The sequence below is a fragment of the Xenopus laevis genome, chromosome 2S (assembly GCF_017654675.1).
Source record: "Xenopus laevis strain J_2021 chromosome 2S, Xenopus_laevis_v10.1, whole genome shotgun sequence".
NCBI lineage: Eukaryota > Metazoa > Chordata > Amphibia > Anura > Pipidae > Xenopus > Xenopus laevis.
Window position 1 is genome coordinate 24161628 of NC_054374.1, and position 7657 is coordinate 24169284.

The window sequence follows — 7657 nt, forward strand, 5'->3', positions numbered from 1 at the left end:
CTATCTGCCTGTCTTTTTGTCTATCTATCCATATATCTATCTCTCTATCTATAATCTTTCTGTCTGTATATTATCTCTCTCTCTCTCTCTCTCTCTCTCTCTCTCTCTCTCTCTCTCTCTCTCTCTCTCTCTCATCTTTTATAAGTTTCCTCCCTTCCTTCTCTGGCCATTGACTCTGAGCTGTAAGTGTTGAGATGTTACAGTTATTTTGGCACCACAGGAGGCACACGACACATTTAGTTTTACCAACAACTTGCCCTGGTTCTGGGACTAGTGACCAGCGTCAAACTGTAGCAGCCATTCTTATCCCTGGCCAGAACTGGGTACAGACACCTGCCCTTATTCCTTTGCATTGCAGCAGAGACATTACATCAAATCATCTCTTACCTGTACAGTCCCAATACATCCAACAGGATTAGCACCCTGAGAAGTGAATATAAGAAATTAGGATCCCCCACTAGTTCCTCCAAGGACAGTAACCTTCAGTTGTGACTGCTGAGAAGTAATGTGGATCACTCACAGGGCTGTGCCTTTATATAAGAGCTGACAAAGGAAAGGTGTGTCATTTTGGGGAACTCAGGTGGGTGGGATAAGGTCTCTGGTTGGACAGATTTATTTATGGTGGGAGGGGCCATTGCTGAGAGTTATCTTATTACACATCTTATAGGCATTTAGCAACAGATGGAGAACAACTCCCAAGAGGAGACTATGCTGCATCCAGCTCTTGCTTGTTCAGAAATAACATTTCCATCACTATTGAAACCATTGTCAAGTGCGAATCAGCTATTCCAGCCCTCCAAACGGCACCCTAATCTATATCAGATCAGGACAAAAGGGTGCCCAGTATGCACCATCAACTGATCACTGAGTCTCCACCAATGCTAAGATATAATTAATCCTTATTGAAAGCAAAACAAACCTATTGGGTTTATTTAATGTTTATATGATTTTATATGATTTTCTAGTAGACTTATTCTAAATGATGGAAATAGCTATTATCTGGAAAGCCCCAGGTCTTGCGCATTCTGGAAAACAGGTCCCATATTTGTACCAGGGCACCGTCCAACATTAGCAGCACAGCCCAAAAATCAGCAACCAATCATCCCATTGTCACTTCAGCATATAATTTACCAGTATATAATAGCATATATAGATATAGATATGATATAGATATAACTGCTAACCCTTGCAGCTGGAGCTGCTTCCCTTGCCCCTCCATGGGACTATGGCAGTGGCAGATCTATTATCTCTTTATTATGTCATAGACAGACGGTGACATCACACTGCCAGGGCCAGGCCTGAATTTGTGGAAAGGCCACCTATGCCCGGGCCTAGGGAGGCAGGTTTTTAGGGGGGGTGGCATGCATCCCAACCACATCCACATTGGTTCAAAAACACTGAGGATGCGCTGGAGATACAATAATTTTTTTAATTCCCAGCTATGCACAGGTCTGGGGGCAGCACTTTATGGAGTTTGGTAAAGTGGACCACTTTCTCAAAAGGAATAGGGGGTTCCAAAGTGAACAATAGACACAAACCTGAGCACCGATGCTATTCAATAAGGTGCGTGTGCCCTTACATGCTCATGGCAGTGTGTGGCTAATGCCAAGGCACCAGTTTTGCATACAGGGATGTTAGGGAACTACTGGCAGCTTGGAACTGCCGTATCCCCTGTCACCCAGCCTGTAACCCAATCCTCCTGTGCTTGAGCCGCAAGAAAAAGAAAACAGGGCCCGAAATAAGGGCAATGCAGGTGGGAGATTCAAACAATTGTAATAATCTCCTGCTTGCCCAGGAGGCTTCCAGTCTACTAAACTTGTGGCCCATGGGTGGAACGCTGCTCCCCAAATTGTGTCTATACCAGTGCCTCCATCCATGTACTGTATTTATAAACCTGGAATTCTGTTTTGAAAATCAATGAGATTTTTCTGTAAATTCACTAATTTGTTGGCAAAGCAAAACGGCACAGATTTGGCCATCACCATGTCTGACATCGCGGGGCACAGGGCTACTGTTAATAGCAGAGGAGATATATAGAGCAACAGAAGAACGGAATCATCTGCAGGAGCCCCGGCCCCGCTTATTCTGACTGATAAATCCCCCGCAGCTGTCTCTATTGGGAATAAGGGCCCAATGACTGGGTGCTACTACCTGTCACCTCCTACCCCAAAACAGATTTGTCAAAGGCTAGGGAAAAAATTCCTTTGTTTGCACAAAATTAAATTCTTGTAAATGTTTCATTTCTTTATCATTCTTTTCTTTGTGTATTTTTTTTTCCAAGGGAAACAATGTAAATTAAAAAAAAAAAAAAAAAAATATACAAGTATGGGACCTGTTATCTAGAATGCTCGGGAACTGCTGTTTTCCAGATAATGGATCTTTCTGTCATTTGGATCTCCACAACTGAAATCTACTGAAATAAAATCATTCAAACATTAATTCAACCCAATAGGGCGGTTTTGCCTGTAATATATATATATATATATATATTACATATATCTTAGGTTGGATCAAGTACAAACTACTGTTTTATTATTACAGAGAAAAAGAGAAATCATTTTTAAAAATGTAAATTATTTGATTAAAATGGTGTCTATGGGAGACGGTCTTTTTATAATTTGGGACTTGCCGGAAAATGGGTTTCCAGATAATAGATCCCATACCTGTACTAAATGGCAGGACTTTTCCGTAGGGGCATCCTGAGAAAGAATTTTAATTGGCATTTTTCACTATTGTCAAGGCAATGATAAATCTGGGGAAATTTTGTGACACTTTGAATTTTTCACTGATAAATGATAATGTGAAAAGAGATTATTTTTTTTCTGACCTTTGAGAATCTGATCCCAGTACAAAAAAAACAAAAACAGGAAATTTCAGATGACATGAATTTTTTTCACTGGTGTATAAAGAAATAAATATGATACAAGAGCAAGTACGTAGCCCAACAGCACAAACACATTGGGAAATATTAACCCCGTTGATTAGGGACTCGCACAGAATTTTGTACCGGGAGGCTGGTGTAAATAATTGAAAGTTTCAAGATGGAAACAGGTAAGATTTCTCCAATCTGCAGTTACAAAAATGTAAATTTCCAACAAATTTGAAAGGCAAGGAATGAGTTGGTGTATATTGATTTACTGGTAATTAGCCGTGCCATCGATTGGACAGTTGGAATTGTATTTCAGCACCGAGTCTGACTCCTAAATCTCTTTATAAACCACTGAAATGGGAATATTGGTTCAATTCTTTGCATTTCCCTAAGGTTCTCTACTTTTTTCCCATTTCCCCCATATATGGGGCAGTTTTTGAAAGGTCTTTTTCTCTGTTCATGACTGAAGGTCTTGCAGGCAGACTTCGTGTTTCAACCCAGGACAAACCAGCAAAGTATATTTTTGAGCTCCCCAACACCCCATGGAGTCAGGGGACGTTACTTGGCCTGCTCTACCCTTAGCCCCCCTGAAGCCACTAGACTGGCCACAAGCTTGACATCATCATTATATTAGTTAGGGATTCCCTAGTTTTTGTAGTTGGCATATTTATTTAATTTGACAAAAAAAAACAAAAAATGCATCCAGTTTGTCACATTCAGTAACTCTAGAGCTTAAGGGGGTTATTTATCAAAGGTCAAATTTTTTTTGTACTCTAATAAACTCTAATGTACTCACAACTCGAAAGGGAGGTTATATATGAAAAAACTCAAACGTCTAAAATTCGATCAAACAGGAACGACCCGAAAATTAGAATTGAATTTGAATCAAGTTTTCCCCCGAAAAAAAAAAAAACTTGAATGTTAGGAAGGCAATTAACATCTTCAAATGGTTCAACAGACCTCTGCCATTGACTTCTACATGAACTCGGCAGGTTTTAGGTGGCAAACTATTAAATTAGAGCTCTTTCCAGGGTTGAAGTGTTATAAATCTCATATTCGAATTAGAATTCAAGTTGGTGGTTTTCAACTCAAAACTGTGAGTTTTGACCAAAAAAACAGTTCAAATTTACAATTTTAACCTTACTACATCTGCCCCTTAATGTCACATGAATTTAAGGTGCCAAATTCCTTTCCAATTTCCCTAATTTCAATTGAATTCAGTTCTCAAAGATTTGGGGGCACGTGTGGAATATCGAGGGTTAATTAACCCTCGATATTCGACCATCGAAGTAAATAAGGACCCCATAGGCTAACATTGGTACTCGGTAGGTTTTAGGTAGCGAAGTAGGTAGTCAAAAGTCAAAGTTTTTTTTAAAGAGACAGTACTTCGACTATCGAATGGTCGAATAGTCGACCAATTTTTAGTTTGAATCGTTCGATTCGAAGTCGTAGTCGAAGGTCGAATTAGCCAATTTGATGGTCGAAATAGCCAAAAAAAAACCTTCGAAATTCAAAGAATTTCTTATTCTAATCCTTCACTCAAGCTAAGTAAATGTGCCCCTTGGTGTTTGTCGAGAAAGTTCAGCAAAATAAAAATGAAGGGATCTACCTCCCCCCCATAATGAAAGAAACCGAAACTCCTAGCTTGTTGCACCTAAGTGCTGTTTTCTAAGACCCAAAAGTTTATTAATTGCCCAGAGCAAACACTGCTTGCCTCTTATTTACATCAAAGCTGATCCGAGATCTCTGGCAAAGAAGCAGAAACCATAGTAGGGAAGATGTAGGTCTCGTTTCTCAGAAAAATTATATCCCCCCCCCAAAACTACTTGACCTGTCCCTGTGCATTCCATTGTGTATATTAGCACTGCAGCTATGTGTGCACCGTGCAAAAGAATGCAACACGTGCTCGGCACAATACACGGCCCTATCTTTCAAGCCTCAGATTCTCCTTCCGTTCTAACAAAAATTTTCCAACTTGTGCCGTGAGCAGAGTTTAGGGATAAAATGGAGTGGATTAGTGATTAAGAGCCTACAGAAAGAATAGTGCATACATGCCACCGCCTTTCAGCAGAGGTGGTAGGGACTAAAACAGCAAAACACTTTTAAAGGCGATGTCAACCCAAAAATAAAACTTGGCCAAATGAAAGAAAATGTCATTCTAAGCAACATCCCAATATACACTCATTACAGATTTTTACTGGTTTTCAAGTTATTTCTATGTGTATTTGTTATTCACGGCAGCATGCAGACATCCCTTTTTTCTGTCGTCTGTTTCGGTTTCCTGAAACAATGTAACCGAAATCAGCTTCGCATGCCTGGTCCCAGGTCTGCTACATTGTTTCAAAGTCAGAGCCACCGGGGAAGAGAATATAAACAGCCAGATAGAAGCTGCTTTCCATTGCGATTCCATTTAACAAATAGCTTTAAAACCGTTGCAAATATTTAATGAATGTATATTGGGAAGTTGCTTAGAATAGCATTTTCCTTTACTGGGCAAAATTTTATTTTGGGGTTTAAGAAACAAAGACATTTCTATATAACCAACTGGTTATTATGTTTCAGCGTTAGGAAACATCATCATCGGGAAACAGATCTACGGCACAAACTGAAATACACTAACTGGTCTGTTGAGTAAAAGATGCTGGGAGTTGTAGTCTTAAAGCAAGCTTACTCTCTGCAGTCTGTATAATGCCCACCCTATCGGCTCCTGTTAAACTGCAACTCCCAGCATTCTCGGATATCCATAGGGAATGAAAGCTGTGGTTCTGTGTCCACCAGGGAGAATGTGAACAGGGATTTACTAATAAAATCAGAATACACAATCAATACACAGTAAGTCTTCCTGCTCTGTGTATAATGAATTAAGAGGTTGACAGTGAGACAAAACCCTGAGCTATAGGACTTACCTGGTGTCAGATGTCTGTGTCCCAAAAGTTCAGGCGGGCAAGTGTTGGGTGACATTGACCCCAGGGTGCAGGAGAAAGCTCTGTGCTGTGCTGCGGAAGTTTGTTAGAGGGTCTGGCAAATTCCAAGTGACTGCAAAGGGAGTCAGGGATGGAGGTCCAGTAGTCAGATATGAGCAGCGCTGGTCCCTCTCTGTTCTAATGGCCTGATGAAGGTGCAGAGCCGTGACATGAAGCAGCAGCTGCCTCCTACTCTCTGAAAGGGGCTGCCTTGCTTTAGGATATAAATGTGATCTTATGCAGAGAGCGCTGCCTTGGCCTCAGTTCAGCACTTCCCCTGGCTTCTCCCTACTCTCCGCTTAATGGAAGCTAATGGAAGGGATCTCAGCCTATCGCAAAGGAAGTCAAATTGTTTTAAGAAAACAATAGTCGGCCAGAGAGAACCGATTGGCTCCCCGGGGGAACAGTAGCAACTGATAGATGTGTTTATTTATTGCATACATGAGCATATTCAGCTTCTGGTCAAGGGACCCCGGGAATCTTTCTACACTTAACCCTTTGGGTTCCAGAGCATGGAGGCAGCAGGGGTCCGTGGGGCAGTTGAGGCTGGGGTATATATTTGCATGGCTCTTGGGAATCAGCTGAATGACTGAGCTGACCACTGTCCAAGGTGCTGGATGCTGACCGACCACCAGTCCTGTACACAGAATTAAAGGGGAAGTCTACCACTGGATGACCTTTTTTTATGCAAGCGTAATCTAAATGTTCCTCCTTTTCTTCCTTCGAACAAATAATTATAAATGCCGTTATGCTGGCAGGGGCAGTGCTTAGTGATGTCATCATTTATAATCAGTACTAAGTGATGTCATCATTTATAATCAGTACTTAGTGATGTCAACTGTGCCACAAGAACTCATTTAAAGGGACAGTTGACTGTTCACAGTTCACAGTTCATTTTGAATTCTTTTTGTAACACCATTTTTAAAGTATCTTTCACTTACTTATTGAGGCTACAATTTTAGAATGATAGAACTTTTATCTTCCCGTCTCTTCCATTTAAAGCAATGTCTGGTTGCTCTGGTAAAGTGAACCCTAGCAACAAGATAATTGCTAATAATATCCTTATCATTTACAGTATATTATTATTTAGGGGTTGGTTCTCCTTTAATGTGCAAACAAGGAAGAAATTGAGGCAAGGAGTCTGATTCCTGCAGGAACTGCTCTGATGTCAGGGCATGTGATGATCATGGGAGAGCAGCAGAGGCTTCTCACAGAGGTTTCATACAACCAGAAGCAATTTGGAATTTCTAGCTCCCAGACATGAAAGGATGCAAAGGAAAGAAAGGAACAATGGGTGCAATGTTTCCCAGATCAACCCCTATAAATGTGACAGGGCCACTAGATATTAGTACATAGTCACCCTCAGTCCGTTGATTTAACATTAGATGTTCCAGTGTCATATAATGAAGACAAAAATGACATAATTATCTCTATATGTGAGATAACAGCAAGATGCCTGACACGGTGCTGGGAATCAGCATTCTCATTGGTTAATTTGTTTGCATGTATAGTTAAGTTTTGGATCAGTTGAATCCAGGGCCGGATTTCGAGAAGCAAGGCCCTAAGGCCGCATGGTCCAGGTGCCTGCTTCTTCTTGCGCGCCGCCCCTTCCGCCGTCGTTTGGTCCTAGGGCCGGCCCCACTGCAACTGTAAGGTCCTAGCACCGGCTCCGCATGCACGAACGAGCGCACTTTCAAGCACTGGGGAGCTTTGATTCCCCAGTGCTCCTTAGGGATGCGGCTGGGCGGCATGGGGCCCCTAAAATTTTGCTGCCCTAGCCCGGGCTTTTGTGGCCCCAAATCCGGGGCTGGTTGAATCCTTATTG

At 41.5% G+C, this 7657-nt stretch overlaps 1 protein-coding gene across 2 annotated transcripts in view; it reads right to left on the reverse strand.

Annotated features, from left to right (window-relative positions):
* gja5.S (gap junction protein alpha 5 S homeolog) overlaps positions 1–6207 on the reverse strand; it is a 29699-nt gene extending 23492 nt beyond the window's left edge. The window contains exon 1 of one of the 2 annotated variants that reach the window (XM_041583486.1): positions 5776–6207. The gene's annotated coding sequence lies outside the window, so the exon portion shown is untranslated. Of the gene's footprint in view, positions 1–387; positions 514–5775 lie in introns of those variants that run through there. The other variant, XM_041583485.1, reaches the window with a different exon arrangement.
* Between the last annotated feature and the right edge of the window lie 1450 nt (positions 6208–7657).